General features: G+C 36.3%; 1 protein-coding gene and 1 long non-coding RNA gene across 6 annotated transcripts in view; one reads left to right on the forward strand and one right to left on the reverse strand.

Moving 5' to 3' along the window:
- The window catches only part of LOC143223030 (D-glucuronyl C5-epimerase B-like), a 162,227-nt gene that overhangs the window by 82,181 nt on the left and 62,374 nt on the right, over window positions 1-17,672 (forward strand). The window lies entirely within an intron of this gene.
- Window positions 1,202-3,774, reverse strand: LOC143223031 (uncharacterized). Its single transcript, XR_013012622.1, has 3 exons — window positions 3,670-3,774; window positions 3,401-3,483; window positions 1,202-1,295 (listed from the first exon to the last, which is right to left on the reverse strand). It is a non-coding gene; the product is annotated as an uncharacterized LOC143223031 (long non-coding RNA).

The raw sequence follows: 17,672 nt of genomic DNA on the forward strand, positions 1-17,672 counted from the left end.
TTAATTTTAGATTTCAGTAGTTATAGACGTGTACAGAGTTGTTCCTTCAGTGGAATATTCGGTTCCTATAAAAAACTCATCTAATTGCAGGAAGAAATAATTATTATTTACCTTTATACTATCTGTAAAATTTATTAGCGAATATAAAAGTCGTTGTGTTGTTCGGTGAATTTCTTGCACAAAGCTACCTGCGCTAACCTGTTCTCAATTGAAAAGTGCTATTAGAGAGGAAGAAACCACTGACACCACCAACCACCAACCAACCTCTAGTCTACTCTTTAATAAACGAATAGTCGGACTGATCGCATCGTCTCTATAGCTAGTAGAGAGATTATGTTCAGTGATATTTGAACTCACAATCCGAATTGGGTTGAGTGATTTTAACCACCTGGTCTATATTAAAGTCAATATTTGCTTTATGTTTATGGCAAGTCTCTTAGCGTATTTTTATTTGAATTTCGTGCAAAAGTTTCACGAGGGCTATTTGCGCTAGTTGTCCTTAGTTTAGCAGTGAGTTTAGCAATTTAACACATTATAACGCCCCACGGCTGAAAGGGCGAGCACGTTTGGTGTGACGGGGATGAGGTTTCTTTGTCTGTCCGACAACCAAGTCCATGTGGACTGTTGAATACACACAGTAGCTTCAAGATTTGTTTGTTTGTTTGTTTTGAATTTCGCGCAAAGCTACTCGAGAGCTATCTGCGCTAGCCGTCCTTAATTTAGCAGTGTAAGACTAGAGAGAAGGCAGCTAGTCATCACCACCCACCGACAACTCTTGAGCTACTCTTTTACCAACGAATAGTGGGATTGACCGTCACATTATAACACCTTCACAGCTGAAAGGGCGAGCATGTTTAGTGCGATCGGGATTCGAACCCGCGACCCTCGGATTATGAGTCGAACGCCTTAACACACTTGACCATGCCGGGCCCAGCAGTTTCAATGATCACAATTATATTCATGTAAAAAATAATCCAGAAAAAAATCCTTGTGATGTAATATGATGTTTAACAATGAACTGAAACATATGTATGAAAAAGAAGTTACATTACAGTGGGGTTTGTATACTTTATTCAAAGTTGAAAAGAAACCAAAAATGGTTAACAAATACTTAAACTATTGAATAACATTTCAATTATGTGAAAGAAACAGCTGAAAAGACGACAACGAACTGAAACGAACAAAAGTATGATACATTTACCTTTACAAGAAGGACAGCACTCGTCACTTGCTGGTGGTAAGTGGTTTCGACATGGTATGTGACAGTGGATCCTGGCTTTTGTGACGACACCGGACTAAGGAGTTGAAAACATCTCGAATTATGAAAGTTGTATCGATTTTATATACACACAGATCAAAACAAAATGAGGTAACAACGCAAAAATATAACTTGTAAGAATGTTTTCCTACTAAGTAAACCAGGTTTTTATTACAGCGTGTTCAGAAAGTCACTGTGCACTTATATATTTATCAACAGACATGTTTCAATATAGAATACAGGAGGTAAATATGAATGACAATTATAAACAATGTTGAAAGCGACCCCCGTTGGTATCAATACAGGCCTGGATCCTTCTTACTTTGTTTCTAAACACCGCTATCAGTTACTGGCTTGAAATCGACTGAATGAATGCTGCTTTCAAAACTGCAAAGTGACTATCCGAACATCCTGTATATGCCCTCCGATAAAGTTTGAGGGTTTATAAGCAGTGGCGAATTTAAGGTTGTGTGGGCTCAGGGCTGATAATTTTTGTTGGCCCTATATCTCACGCAATTTTACATATCATAAGAATTATCAATGCGCCCTCATTAAGACCATGGACCCTGGATCTGCGCCCCTCTAGCCCCTACCTAAATACATCACTGTTTATAACAGTAAAATGTGGAATTCAACCCCTACAAAAAGCTCAGCCCAAACAGTTCACCGTGCAGATTTTGTCTTAACAACAAACTTATTGTATTCTTTGTATTTTCAAAAACAACAACAAAAAACAGTAATTGCTAGGGGATCGATATTTTAGAAACGTTGTCTGTTTTGTTTTGTCTGTTTTAACAAGCTGTTAAAACGAGATAAGAATATTTCATGATGAAGTAAAATATACTCTTCAAAAAAAAGAAACGCAAAAGGCAAAATTTGAGACATATTGTTAACAAGTTTATTCCGGGTAGTTCTGTATGACATATGTGAAACTTTGCACATTCACTGCTGAACATCCAAAGTCTGCAAAGGCGAAGTCCACGCTCACTAGTTGACGTTTAACGTCACTCAACGTCAATAACGAGTATGCCCCCTGTGAGCATCAATAACTGCTTGGCATCTCCTGGCCATGGAAGCGATGAGATGACGAATCACATCCTGTGGAATGGCTGTCCACTCAGCCTGCAAAGCTGCTGCAAGCTGGGTAGAGTCTGCGGTTGAGGTTGTCGCCGTAGCAGACGTCGGTCCAACTCGTCCCAAAGATGTTCGATGGGGTTTAAATATGGTGATCTGGAGGACCAGGGAAGAACGTTGATGTTGTGGTGTCTCAAGAAGACAGTGGTGAGTCGGGCTATGTGAGAACGGGCGTTGTCATGTTGAAAAACGTCGTTGACGTTCACCATGATGGGTTGCACATGGGGCCTAAGAATCTCGTAGACGGTTACGTACGGTCTGATCGGAAATCCTACGCAGCCTTGGTATGGTTGAGGCAGTAGACGTCGCAGTGGTGGTCCTATCCCGATGGTGACGTAACCGGATGTAGCGATCTTGTGCGGGCGTGGTCACACGAGGTCTGCCAGATTGTGGACGGTCACGAGTTGATCCATGTTGTTGGTGACGATTCCATAGCCTTGTGATGGTGCTTGGGTGGACATTCACAGCTCTAGCAACATCTGATCGAGATTCGCCTGCTTCCAAGCGACCAATGGCCTTGTTGCGTTGTGCTTCAGTCAGTCTTGGCGTAACTGTATTGCGTGTTGGTGGCTTAACACTGAGCTGTGGAAACCGAGAACCCGTCACTTTTATAGGGATTTTGCACATGTTGCACTTGCAGAACATGCAGATCTCTCAAACAAATTTATTGGACACGAATGCGTTTTGGCGAAAAATCCAATGTTTTCCTCCGTTTTCAAAGTGCACAACTTTTATTGTCATTTTGGTCTGACAATCAGTGCCTTCACACGTGTAACATCACATACTCTGAGCTTGTAACGTTATTACATATATTTCTCTTTAAAATAACAAAAATATCCCTTTTGCGTTTCTTTTTTTGAAGAATATATTTAGCGTCACTTAACAGCATATATGAACATAATGTTTTCTGTAACCTAACAAAACAAGATAGAAAAATAAAGTCATTACACTTTAAATCTCATTTGAAAAAAAAATAAAAAAATAACGTATAACATAAACGTTACTAACCTCACACGAAAACGTTAGGCAGGGGTCATTAGGATCGGTCCAGGTAAATCCACTCTCGAAGATAGTACCATTAACAGAGCAGCCTAGCGAAACGATAATGTTTATTTTAATAAGTGCTATACATATCATTATAAAAGGAAAGTGAAACGAGTTGTGGGGTTTTTAAATCGTGATACTTCTTATATTTTTTCACACATATCAATACTTATTGGTTGAACATAAAAGTTGTATCACAGATTTATTCGAACCGCTCGTCATAATAAACTGACCTTTACAGATGTCACAACAGCTCTGCTTCTGATCATAAAGTAGAAAGTAGCATTCCTTCCTCTGCTCACTCGGACATTTCTCATTACAAACTATTCTTTTATTCTATTGGAAGAAATATTCAAAAATGTAAATAAACAAGCCTTAAGTTGTTCAGACATTAAAAATAATAGAGTACATAATAACGACAAAATATGATGCAAATTACATAAGACAGTATATTGAGAGTTGCAGTAATAAGTGTAGAACCTTCACCCTCACAGTGGTATAGTGGCATATCTGCTTACTTACAATGCTACGAACTCGGTTTCGATACCCGTGGTGGGTAGAACACATATAGCTTTTTGTGTAATTTTGTACTTAACTTCAAACAAGCAGGATAAAGTACAATAATAAAGGCATAATTACTTTTGATAACAATAAACGTGTAGTAGCAGCTGGAAGCATGAACAACAACTAGATGCAGATAGGGAACTGGGTTAATAAATACATGTCACCTGGTGATAAAATGGAGACAAATCAACTTCTACATCAATGAAATAATGGGGGGACACGGAACATAGCCGACAACTGAATGAACAAAACGTTTTAAGAGCTGATTCCGTTAAACCAAGTGCGTAAAAAAAAAATCAGAAATGTAAAATAACAAACACAAACACACATAAAAATGTTTGCTTGTTTTTGAATTTCGCACAAAGCTACTCGAGGGCTATCTGTGCTAGCCGTCCCTAATTTAGCAGTGTAAGACTAGAGGGAAGGCAGCTAGTCATCACCACCCACCGCCAACTCTTGGGCTACTCTTTTACCAACGAATAGTGGGATTGACTGTTACATTATAACGCCCTCACGGCTGATAGGGCGAGCATGTTTGGCGCAACGGGGATACAAACCCGCGACCCTCAGATTACGAGTCGCACGCCTTAACACGCTTGGCCATACCGGGCCCACATAAAAATGATAGTTGTTATTTTTCTAAAGAAACCCAAATCGATAGCTACTTCAGCAAAAGTTGGGTTAACAAGTACTATGAGCAATACGAAAAGAACATTTTCAATGGTTCTATCCGTAAATAAATCAGTACTCGACTCCTTTAAGCGTGAAACATGATTGCCCTTTCAGCCGGTCAGTCCCACTATTTGTTAGTAAAAGAATAGCCCAAGTGTTGGTGGTGGGTGGTGATGACTAGTTACCTTCCCCTAGTCTTACACTGCTAAATTACAGACGGCTAGCGTAGATAGCCCTCGTGTAGCTTTTGCGCGAAATTCAAAAATATATATATATATACAAAGCCACCTGACGGGATGTCTGTGCTCTACACATCACGGGTATCGAAACACGGATTATAGAGCTGTAATTCCGCAGACATACCACCGTGCCACTGGGAGGCAATATTTTCTACATGATATGTTTATTATAAAATTCCATCTACATTGCCATGCTACAACTATGAGGCCATTTTATAATTGAATATGTAAACGTTTTGCCTTAAGATTGTAATATTTTATCATGTTTACGTGTTTAAAATAAAGTGATGTGTACACTTTAAAAACATTAAAATGATCAACGTTAAATACGGTCTAAAAATTATTACCGAATGCGATTTAAAACATCGATACACAATAATTTATGCGAATGTTTTATGTGTTCGAACGCGAGAATGTCCGTCATTTTGCACGTGCTACCTGCACTGAAAAGACAGTATCTCATTTAATATTCAGATATAGCAATCTGTAATTTTGGTTATTACTTCGGTTTTGTTAACGTTAACCATTTCAACACAATTCAGTGATAATGCGGGCGAAAGTTCATGACGCTAACAGCAAAACAAGTTGAATTTGAATTCATGCATAGGTGGAACGTTGTTGATACGTTGTCATGGAGTTAGTCCGCATACCAGAGTGCATGGATAAGCCGTGTTATGCTAACTATACGTCTAATAAGAGTTATGTGTAAAACATGGACATAAGCAATATGGAATGAATCCGTCTTGACGAACTCACACCTTTTATTTATCGGTTCAACAATCACTCCAGTTTCTGAAAATATATTTAGTCCGTCCACACAAGACGTTCTGTCGAAATCGCTAGAACTCGAAGTAAAACATTTGGGTGCCTGAACTCTTCACGAATAAGTCAATGTGTCATTTTTATATTAATGATGGTTAATGGCGAATGAAACAATGCTGTAGTGATACCAGTACGAAAACGTTGTTGTTTTGAATTAAGCACAAAGCTACACAATGGGCTATCTGTGCTCTGCCCACCACGGGTATCGAAAACCGGTTTTTAGCGTTGTAAGTCCGAAGACATACCGCTCAGCCACTGGGGGGCGTACGAAAACGAACGTGTTGTTGTGATTTCTAGATTCAGATTGAAATGCGATGGTATTGAATCCAGATGTATGTTCTGACAGATCAGACTTTCTCAGGATGCATGATAATGTCCACATTTCACGAAGTTCTGGTCTAAATCCTGCATAAAGTCCTCCTTAAGTGTCTTGAACGTCAACTCTCACCCGAACGACCACGCAACATCAGAGATCGTTGAAACGCACTGATTGAAGAATGGACAGGAACATCCACATTGTTGTACATCGACTGATCACAAAAATACCCTACAACTGCAGGACAGTAATCAGTGTTGGAGAATACGCTCGCTACTGGGTTTGTTCTTTTTACCTAATGTGTCTCTTCACATAAGCTGACCCAAACAACTTCTTACTCTGACTGTGTTGAACTTGAGAGTGCTCGTTTCACGTGCATTAACATATCACCAAATTGATTAATTAGCTGTATTCAGTAAAAAAAGTGATTCTTTCAAAATACAATGTGTTTCATTTTAGTTATTTATTTAATTCAATATCGATGTGCTATTAAACGTTACAACTACAATTTTTAGAATACTTTACGTGAATATATCAACACGTAATAAACTTAACAATCAACCATCACGTATTTGCAAATTAGAAATCTCTTTTAGTCCCCGTGCCATTTTTTTTTTCCACGATGATTGAAGATCATTGAAATAAGACAAAAAATATGCCGGAAATATGCTGTCTACCTCAGAAGTTCATCAATCGGATTGAACATATCGTACAGAACTATTTATTTTCCGCTTTGAGGTGTCTTCAATATATAATTTGCTATTAACCCAAAAATTTCTATGTACAAAAATTACATACATCTCAAACTCTTACTTCCAACACTTGTAAAAACCAATAACAAATGTACCAGTTATATCAAATATATAAAACACGACTATATAGGTAAGAAATACAAAGCTCTAAACGAAATAATATTAAAAACCCATACAATGTATAGAATCACAGCATTGCAAAAAACCCATATTGTGTACATAATCTGCAAATTTAATAAAACAGTGATATAAAGAAACTCACATGAATCTAATAAAACAACAATATAGAAAACCAATGCGAACACATAAACAAGACAACACAGAAAATCCATATAAATCTATAAATACCACAATATAAAAACCTTAAAAGACTATAAATACAGTATATAAAAAAATCCGTACAAATATCTTAAAACGAAATTATAGAAAAACTCATGAATTCTCTAAACACAACAATGTAGATAACCCACAAAACTCTGTATAAGATAAAACAGAAAATCCATACAAAACTATAAACTTGAAAAATAAGAAATCCCATATTACAGTGGAGCGCCGTAGTTTACAAAACACGGCAATATAGAAAACGTATATAAATCGCTCAACACAACGATAAAGAAATTCAAAACAATCTTGAAGAATGACAATAGGGAAACCCCACACAAATCTATAGAAAAATAAAATAAAAACTATAATCTTTAATTACGACAATATAGAATATTGTGGAAGTCTTTAATCATGACAATATATAAAGACGAGAATACTCTAAATACGACATTGTTGAAAACCTATGCTTGTAACCATGAGAACATCGAAACTCCGAAAAACTCCAAAACACGTGTGGACAGCGTACAAAACTATGTAGGTACGATAATAAAAAAAGTAAACATATAAACAATACTGAAAAGTCATACAGATCTCCAATGAAATCCGTTTTGATTTACTAGTACGTTTCTTTAACAAAGGTTTATATAGAAAGGTTTCACAGTATCATATCTCATGGACTTGTGTACGTAACACGACAGTATCGCGTGTAATCTACTCGAAATGACCGTTAGTTAATTTTTTTTTCGGCTGATGATTAATTAGCATGCCTGGAAGTTCGTGATCTTCTGTATGCTATATGACGCACGTGTGTGTCAATAAACTAGGATTAGCGGCAATATCCACGTGCTCACCGTCATAACACTTTTGTGCATTGTCACGATTGCTAAAGTGAAGCCAAAGCTTTGATAACCTTGTTGGCCACTCGAAGCAGAGAAGTCGGCATGTTGAATGGAAGGTTGATGAACGATTTATAATACTAAAGCTGAGTGTCGGTGTTTCACGAGTTCTTAGTTCGAAACTTGTGACGTAAAAAAGGTCATAGTTGGAAGCGAAATGTGTACTGATAATACTTGTTAAAATAGATGCTTTGCTACCTGGACAATATTTAAAAAAAACAAACAAACTAGACATTTAGGTAAACCGGAGGTTTCTTGATATTGACATTTGTAATACCAGAGCATCTATTTGCTCCCAAGTAACTAGTGTTATGTCATAAAGAAGTGATGCAAAGATATTCTTACTTAAAACGATATTGACTCAACTAAAGCAATTAAATATTTCAAAGTAACAAACCCCCTTCGCACCAAACATGCTCGCCCTTTCAGCCGTGGGGGCGTTATAATGTGACGACCAATCTCACTATTCGTTAGCAAAAGAGTAGCTCACAACTTGGCGCTAGGTGGTGATGACTAGCTGCATTCTCTTACACTGCTAAATTAGGGACGGCTAGCGTAGATAGCCCTTGAGTAGCTTTGCGCGAAATTCAAAACAAACAAGTAAAAAACAGGTCATATCGATTATTCGCGAACTTACAATAATTACTTGTATAAATTTTTCTTGATATAAGAAAAGGTTAATTGACATATTATTCCATTATTATTTACTCTATAGCTGCTGTTGAAGCGAATGAAGACCAGAGGTATAATATATAATCTTATATGCTAATTTTAATCTATTTTTCGACATTATTATTTTCTCTACATCCAAACTGACCAGAAGAAAAGGAAATTCCCACGGTGCGCTATGTATTGACAGTTTAATAAGAACAACTGTTGTGGAAAGATTTGAACACATACATAGTAACCACAATATTTCGACATACCACTTAGTTCTGCGCTTAATGTTTTTTTAACACATAAACAACGACAAAACAATGTAACATTAAAACATGCTTTTAATGTTCAAGGTCTGTAAAAACTTTACAAAACGTTTAAGAAACAAAATATAATAACTGATAATTTCGTAACTTCTATTCTTAAAACTAGCGTAGCGTAACCTCTTAGAATAGTTTAACAACAATAGTTTTTTTTTCTTTGCTTGTTATTCATCAGAAAGCTACACAATGGACTATCTGTGCTGTTTCATCAGTGATATCGAAATCCGATCTTTAGCGTTATAAACTTTCAGATTTGTTGCTCGAGTGCCAGTATTTTTCTTTTTACAACTGCATATGCAAAAAATGAAATTATTTGATTTGCTGATGACATTATAACATTGACTTTGTATGTCTGTGGAAAGCGGGTTAAATGTTATTAACTCATTGCTATAGTTTTATACGTAATACATTTACAGTGTTATTCGTTTATATTTACTGCCCAGTCGGATGTTCAGAGCTTGCCAGAAGCGGTTTACGTATAATTAACTAAAAAAGGCTTTTTTTTTCCCTTTGTTACTTTGTAAAGATTACCTTTAGGCTCTTTATGTTTTTTTGGTAATGCTCAACAATATACATCGTCGCTTAGCAACAAAACTATCACAAGATTGTTTCTTAGGCCAACTATGTTGAATGCTCAATATTCATGTTGATTTGTTAGGAAGTTTTTTGTTCTTTATTTTTTTATACCTTCGGCGATATAACAGCAAAGTAGCTTAATTCAGAAGCTTTATAACTTTGACTTGTAGCCAAAAGCAAAATAAAGGTTACCATAGTAATGTTCCAGGTAAGCCTTACGCTATGTTTATGTATCAAATTTGACTATTATTAATGTTATAGAGTCAGTGTTTAAAAAGTTTTAAGTGATGAATAAATATTAATTAATAAGTATTCTTGTGGTGTTTTAACTTATACAGGGAGTGAAAAAAAATCAGCATCTGTTGAAAATGTTAATTTGTTATATCTTTTATTAGATAACAGTAAAATATATAAAACTATATATTGTTAGAATGCACTCGACTAGATCTGTTCAAATATGATATCAAATTCTGATTTTAACACTGGCTTTCGTAAACACCTGAATTTTTCATGATTTTGGTTACATTTTATCATACAAAGTGTTGTGCTCCTGCTGTAGTTTCTTAGATATTCTTATGCCAATTAACCTACAAAATGATCAGACAAGTTCCTCTGCGATAACCGAACTTAAAAATGAAACTCCAAGTAACACAAACCAGTTTCGCAAGTTAATATTTAGTCAGCATTCTCTTGGATTCTAGTATTGCTTCACATCAACATGGCATGCTTTCAGTAAGTTTGTACAGATATTCCTGAATGATTGACTGCCATACTTCTCTGAGTACTTCAAAAAGTTCATCTTCCATATTTGACTTGTGATCTTTTGTTAATCGGTTTAACTCAGTCCATAAACATTCAATTGGATTGATATCAGGTGATCGATCTGGCCATTCCATAACATCAATTCTCTTGTTTCTAGGATATATTTTAACGAATCCAAAATTGTAGAAACAATTGTTTGATTATTTTCTAGGTTAATAGGAATAAAACGATCTCAGAAACTACAGCAGGTTTACTACACTTTGTATGATAAAATGTAACTAAAATCATAAAAAGTTTAGGTGTTTAGGAAAGCCAGTGGTAAAATTCGGATTTGAGATTATATTTACACAGATCTCTTCGAGTGAGTTCTAAAAACATATAGTTTTATATATTTTTATGTTATATAATAAAATATATGACAAATTAACAACGTTTTCAAGTGGGGAGCACTTTTTGTCCCCCCCCCCCAATATTACCTACTTGACCTTAAAACACACACACACACAAAATAAAAATTTATTACTACCAAATATTTTTTATCTTTTGCACAGTAGAAAATTTCTGTCGAAATGTCCGCATTATGTTTTCTAATTTCTGACCTAGAATACAGTGAAAAGACTCAAAAGTAGTGTTGAAATCTCTTTTGGAGTGCACGCATGCTTTTATCCACAATAACATTTTATTTTACTAAAAATGTGGTGATTAAAAAATTACTTCTAGACTGATGAAATAAGTGAAGAGTAGGTGCCTTATAGACGTGTAGACAAAGTGGTTTTACTTAAATTCTATAGTTTTTATTACTCATTCAACAATATTTTCCAGTTAGTTTTGACAGGATTTTGCACTAATATATATATGTGTGTGTGTGTATCATATACTTGTGATTTTTACGATAAATGCTGAGCGAGCGAGTAAGAAAAAAGCGAAGCACAAAAAGCAAGCTGTAAAAAGAACACGAGAAGAAAGTTAATATATCTCAGAGTTAGATGTGGGTCAATTATAACAGTTCACAGCTCCAGGTTGACCATAGAAATGACGTATTTACTCCATATGGGAAGAACGGCCGTATGGGTTCTACTCCTAGTTCCGCCTGGATAGGGGAATAACCCGGGATGAATTTATCTGAACATGCCTGATGTGGCTCCGTTTCGTCGTTTTCATGGAACCTGCTATCAGTGTCCCCCCCCTTTCTTCCCCTCTGTTTTGAAGACCAAGTGAGATCAAGTCACGTGCTCGAGGTATGCATTTAAAGGTAAATGAAAAGAAATTCCATTTAATAAAGACCCGAGAGAGTCGAGCACTTTTCACCTGAGTTGCGTGACGGATTTCCTGCGTGCAACTTTCGTCTTCAAGTGTTCTAGTCGGCATACCTCATATGGCTGAGCTAGTTTCCAAACCTAATGTCCTTGTAATTACAGGATGGAGTGAACCACAAAACAGAAGGTAATTGGACGTAATAGCATCTCGTGAAACCCGTCGCAGAGTGTTGATACGACGTAAGCAGCAAAAACTTACAAAACTCTTCAAAAGTTCTACTAACGACTAAAAAAAACAAACACTAAAAACAACAAGAGAGATTTTGCTATGCTACTCTCCTGTAATTAGTTTTATTTAAATTTCAACAGAATATTTAGTTCTGCACTATGACTTTTTCCAGACGCAAACATTAACATAAAATATGCATTACAATAACGTGTTCTTATTTCAAGGTCTGGAGAATACTTTACTTAAAGTACAGTTCTTAAACTTCTTGAGTTTCTTTGAATTTATTGTCGAACTTTCATCTATTCCATAAATCGCTTAATAAGGTCACCAGGTGATTATACAACAAGTGGTTTTTCTTTCTGTGAGTAGTTTTCTTGTTGTCGTGTGAATACATCAACAAATGTTCAGTTTCGGAAGTAAACCAGACAACATTATTAAATCGCACGCACACGCATCCGCAAGCAGCATGGATGTTTTTGACAAGTTGAACCCAGGAGTTCTGCAAGATTTAATTTTAAATACATACATGTTCTAAATTTTTGCACACCCAGTAAACATAATAGATAACAAAGAAAATAGGAACAATCAAAAACAAAGGAACGAATAATCAACCTTACCTTTCCAGGCCATGGCCTTCTGCGTCCACTTCTGTGTGCTGACACGAAGGTCAACTTTCCTTTCCCATACAATAATAAAAATGCTTTAAAATAAATATCAGCTCTAGATGGCTCATTTGTACTTTATAAGCGACTTATCGCTTCTAGCTCATCCCAGAATATTTTAAAGAACGCTGTACGTAATACCGGCTAGATTATAAAACGGTTTTTAAATAACGCGACATGTTAAATTGTAAACTTTCTAACTTTGAATTACACAAAGAACAACAACAACAGAGATTTTATCTCGGTGTCACATTAAAGTGAAACTTTCACCAACCTTATCTTCAGAAAAATAAATACCTTTGAATTATACACTCTTGTTTTATTACACCGAACTCTTGCCAACTTTATCTTTAGAAAAATAAATGCCTCTGAATTATACACTCTTGTTTTATTACACCGAACTCTTGCCAACTTTATCTTTAGAAAATAAATACCTTTGAATTATACACTCTTGTTTTATTACACCGAACTCTTGCCAACTTTATCTTTAGAAAAATAAATACCTTTGAATTATACACTCTTGTTTTATTACACAGAACTCTTGCCAACTTTATCTTTAGAAAAATAAATACCTTTGAATTATACACTCTTGTTTTATTACACAGAACTCTTACCAACTTTATCTTTAGAAAAATAAATACCTTTGAATTATACACTCTTGTTTTATTACACCGAACTCTTGCCAACTTTATCTTTAGAAAAATAAATACCTTTGAATTATACACTCTTGTTTTATTACACCGAACTCTTGCCAACTTTATCTTTAGAAAAATAAATACCTTTGAATTATACACTCTTGTTTTATTACACCGAACTTTTGCCAACCGTATCAGAAAAAGTACTTCTGAATTATATGTTTGTCACTTATACGAATAAAAATTTGTAAGATAAAAAAATGACAGATTTGGTTGTGTGTACACCTTGATCTCAGCGATTTAAGATTTGGTTTGTTTAAAAATGGAAGAGTTCCTTAAGTTAGTTTCACGTAGTCTTAAGCCTGAGAGGTCGGTCATCCTTAAGTATTGTCTAGGATCTTAGGCACCACCTGAAAAAAAAGTTTTATGTTTAATTCATAATAGGCTTAAATAATATAAGTTGAACTCCCGGAGGTAAAACACGCTTGTTATGTGAAGGCCAGTACGGTCAGGGAGTAGCCAGACTGATCGACATCAACATGGCCTTAAAGAACCAAGTTGACGGACGTAACGCAAACAGCTGCAATGGTCTGCGCCTAAGTAATAAAAAGTGCAGGTGTTTTCCAAACTATGACGACTGGGTCAGGCAACATCTAGTTGGCCAACGTAGGGTAGACAGACAGGAGTACTTTATGCAGGAAACAAGAGAACGGATAATAAAGAATAGTTATACCCCTAAGGCAGACTTGAGGTACTATACTTCAAAACATCATCAACGTTTATATATATATATCTATCGAAAAGATAGCATACTTCAAATCCTAGTTTATTTTAGGGCGTTCTATTTGAATTGCGAATGATCTAATCAGATACAAAGAAATGTTACTTGTGATATAAGTTTGGTTTTAAGATACATTATTCAAACAAATGGAATAAGCAAAAAAAATTTTCAATGGGTTTAATACAGCTTCTAGCAAACAATATCACACAGTTTCTGTCTCCTTGGGATGAAGGGTTTCATTAGCTTTTAACGTTTTCCTTCTCTTTTATTTCCATTCAGTGATTTGGAACAATTGAACGGTAAAAAATTGTAGTTTTCAACAATTTTCCGTCCTTCTTACTGTTGTTAATGTAAGGTTTTCCACGCATAATAATGAAACCTCTTTCTTTTTATGCATTCTCACAAACTATATTTAAGGAGACGTGGGTGTTGCTTGAATATAGATTTTGAGATAATTTCTGTGTAATTTAGCTCTGTTTTGTTTTTATGGTCTTTGTATTTTTGGTTAGAGAGATTTTCTAGTGAAATCAAGCAACAAGGCTGTTGTACACATGAGTAGCTGGCCAATAATAATTGCTTCGAAGGAGATTAATCACTGAGCCCGGGGGTCGCCAGGTGGTTAGGGGCGCTTGACTTAGAATCTGATGGTGGCGGGTTCCAATCACCATCACCCCAAACATGCTCGCCCTTTCAGCTATGAGTATGTATAATGTTACGATTACTTCCACTATTAAAAGAGTAGACTTGACTAGTTACCTTCCCTCTTACACTAATAAAGTAGGGAAGGCTAACGCAAACCGCCCTCGTGTATCTTTACGCGAAATTATTTGATATTTGAAACACAATTATTTGATATTTGAAACACAATTATTTGATATTCTACGTTTAAATATTTCTTCCAACAAGTGGTCTTTTATGAAACAAATAAACATTCTTAAATCATAAGTTTATGTTTTTTTGATAGAAGCTTAATAAATCGCTTTCTCTACATATAAGGTTCGTAGATTGTTTTGTTTGTCTGTGTTTTTATTTTAAAGTTCGCGCAAAGCTACTCGAGGGCTATCTGCGCTAGCCGGCCCTAATTTCGCAGTGTAAGATTAGAGGGGGAAGGCAGCTAATCATCACCGCCCACCGCCAACTCTTGAGCTACTCTTTTACCAAAGAATAGTGGGATTGACCGTCACATGTTAACGTTCCCACGGCTGAAAAGGCGAGCATGTTTGGTGCGATGGGGATGCAAACCCTCGACCATCAGAGTACGAGTCGCACGCCTTAACCCACCTGGCCATGCCGGGCCAGGTATTGTAGATACACCCACCTTAAGCCTCAGCGATTTCAATAAGGTAATTCTGGTTTTTGAGGAGCTATAAGTCTCGTCAGCTTTTGTTTGTTTGTTTTTGAATTTCGTGGAAAGCTACTCGAGGTCTATGTGTGCTAGCTGTCCATAATTCAGCAATGTAAGACTAGAGCGAAGGCAACTAGTCATCACCATCCACCGCCAACTCTTGGGCTACTCTTTACTAACGAATAGTGGGATTGAACGTCACCTTATAGCGCCCACATGGCTGAAAGAGCAAGCTTGTTTGGTTTGATGGGGATTCGAGTTCGTGACTCTCAGATTACGAGTCGAGCGCCTTAACCACCTGACCATATCAGGCCTCGTCAGATTTTGAACTGATAAAAGAAGTTTTGTAGAATATATTCTATGAAAATAGAAAAAGTTTAACCTATTAAAAGGATGCTAGTGCCACCTAGTGTACAAAAATACTGGTAGTTCAATGCACTGCTATTGTTTCTTGCACGCTAGTATACTGCGTAAATTGGTTATAGCGGATTTATTCGATTTATTGCATCGGTCTGAGTTTTAGAGCACACGCATGATTATACCAAGTGATTCAGGAGTCCATTGACAGGCAAATTATTAAGAAATAGAAAGTAATACAAGGAATCATTGCTAGTGACATGGAATGAGATATTATGGGCCTATTGAGGTCATGTCGTTCGGAAATGTTATTGACACATAATGTATCCAAAATGGTAGTAACAAAGACATAGAAAATTATAAACGAAACATAAAAAAAAAAATCCCCAGTTCACTCTACAACAACTATAGGCATAAATGCACCTCTTACATGCACGAGAAGTTATACAAACGGTTCCCAAATAGTTTCGTTATCCTTCACACATCAATTGATAGTGTGAGCGGCTACGTACTACAGACTCATTTATGCATATACACCAGGCAGAGAGACCAAGAATAGCAACCAATTTGCCCAGTTAGAATTTAACAGCTCCATAGCGGTTACCTATTCACAGTAACTCTAACGGTGGTACATGGGGACATGCGTTTCAAGACGATCCAGTGAAACATGATAAAATTTAACGCATTAAAAGAATAACGCACAAACGTAGAAATCATTTTATTATTTTTATATTTGTTTGCTTTCTGAAATATCACAAACTTTAGTTTATTTTGATATAATAATTAATTTGATGTGGCATATAATTAAAAAAACTCATTCAAGCTATCTAGCCAGTGCTCTGTACCTAGTTATAAAGTCAATAATACTGGTATCTCACGCAATGTATTGTATATACAATTATGGTTTAATAATCTAAACAGTTTTGTTTGTTTGGGAATTTCGCACAAAGCTACTGAGGGCTATCTGTGCTAGCGTCCCTAATTTAGCAGTGTAAGACTAGAGGGAAGGCAGCTAGTCATCACCACTCACCGCCAACTTTGGGCTACTCTTTACCAACGAATAGTGGGATTGACCGTCACATTATACACCCCATGGTTGGAGGGCGAGCATGTTTAGCGCGACGGGCGCGAACCCGCGATCGGATTACGAGTCGCACGCCTTACGCGCTAGACCATGCCGGGCCAATCTAAACAGACTATTAACTTATTGGAAATAGTATACTATTAGGATGATTCCAGGGGTAGAAGGGTTATTTTATGGAGATAGATTAATATCTCTTAACTTACGTTTTTGTGAGAAAAGAAAGGTAAAAGACGATTTTATCGAAGTTTATAGAAGTTGGGGTTAAAAGTATTAACTTGTTGTTAATACCTTGGATAATGATCCCTGCGCATCGATGGCAGGTTTCGTTGTGCTGGTTGCTCTTTCATGTGCACTTCTGTTACATTTAGTGCAGAAAACAGAAAGTCGAGCTTTCTTTCTTGTTTGTTTGGTTTCTGAATTTCGCGCAAAGCTACTCGAGGGCTATCTGCGCTAGCCGTCCCTAATTTAGTAGTGTAAGACTAGAGGGAAGGCAGCTAGTCATCACCACCCACCGCCAACTCTTGGGCTACTCTTTACCAACAACTAGTGGGATTGACCGTAACATTATAACGTCCCCACGGCTGAAAGGGCGAGCATATTTTGTGTGACGGGGATTTCAACACGCAAACCTTGAGATTACGAGTTGAGTGCCTTAACCACTTGACCATGTCGAGCCTATTCAAAGTAAGTAAATAAACCAGTATAAGTATTATCATGAAATTATCCTATTCTTAATATTGAAAAAGGGTGTCCAAGAAAGGGTTCATGTGTTAATTTTCAATTTCAGTAAAAAAGTTCATCTTTCATGTTGTTTGTTCAGTGAGAAAGTTCATCTTTCATGTTGTTTGTTCAGTGAGAAAGTTCATCTTTCATGTTGTTTGTTCAGTGAGAAAGTTCATCTTTCATGTTGATTGTTCAGTAAGAAAGTTCATCTTTCATGTTGTTTGTTCAGTGAGAACGTTCATCTTTCATGTTGTTTGTTCA

Source organism: Tachypleus tridentatus, chromosome 8 (assembly GCF_004210375.1).
Source record: "Tachypleus tridentatus isolate NWPU-2018 chromosome 8, ASM421037v1, whole genome shotgun sequence".
Lineage (NCBI taxonomy): Eukaryota > Metazoa > Arthropoda > Merostomata > Xiphosura > Limulidae > Tachypleus > Tachypleus tridentatus.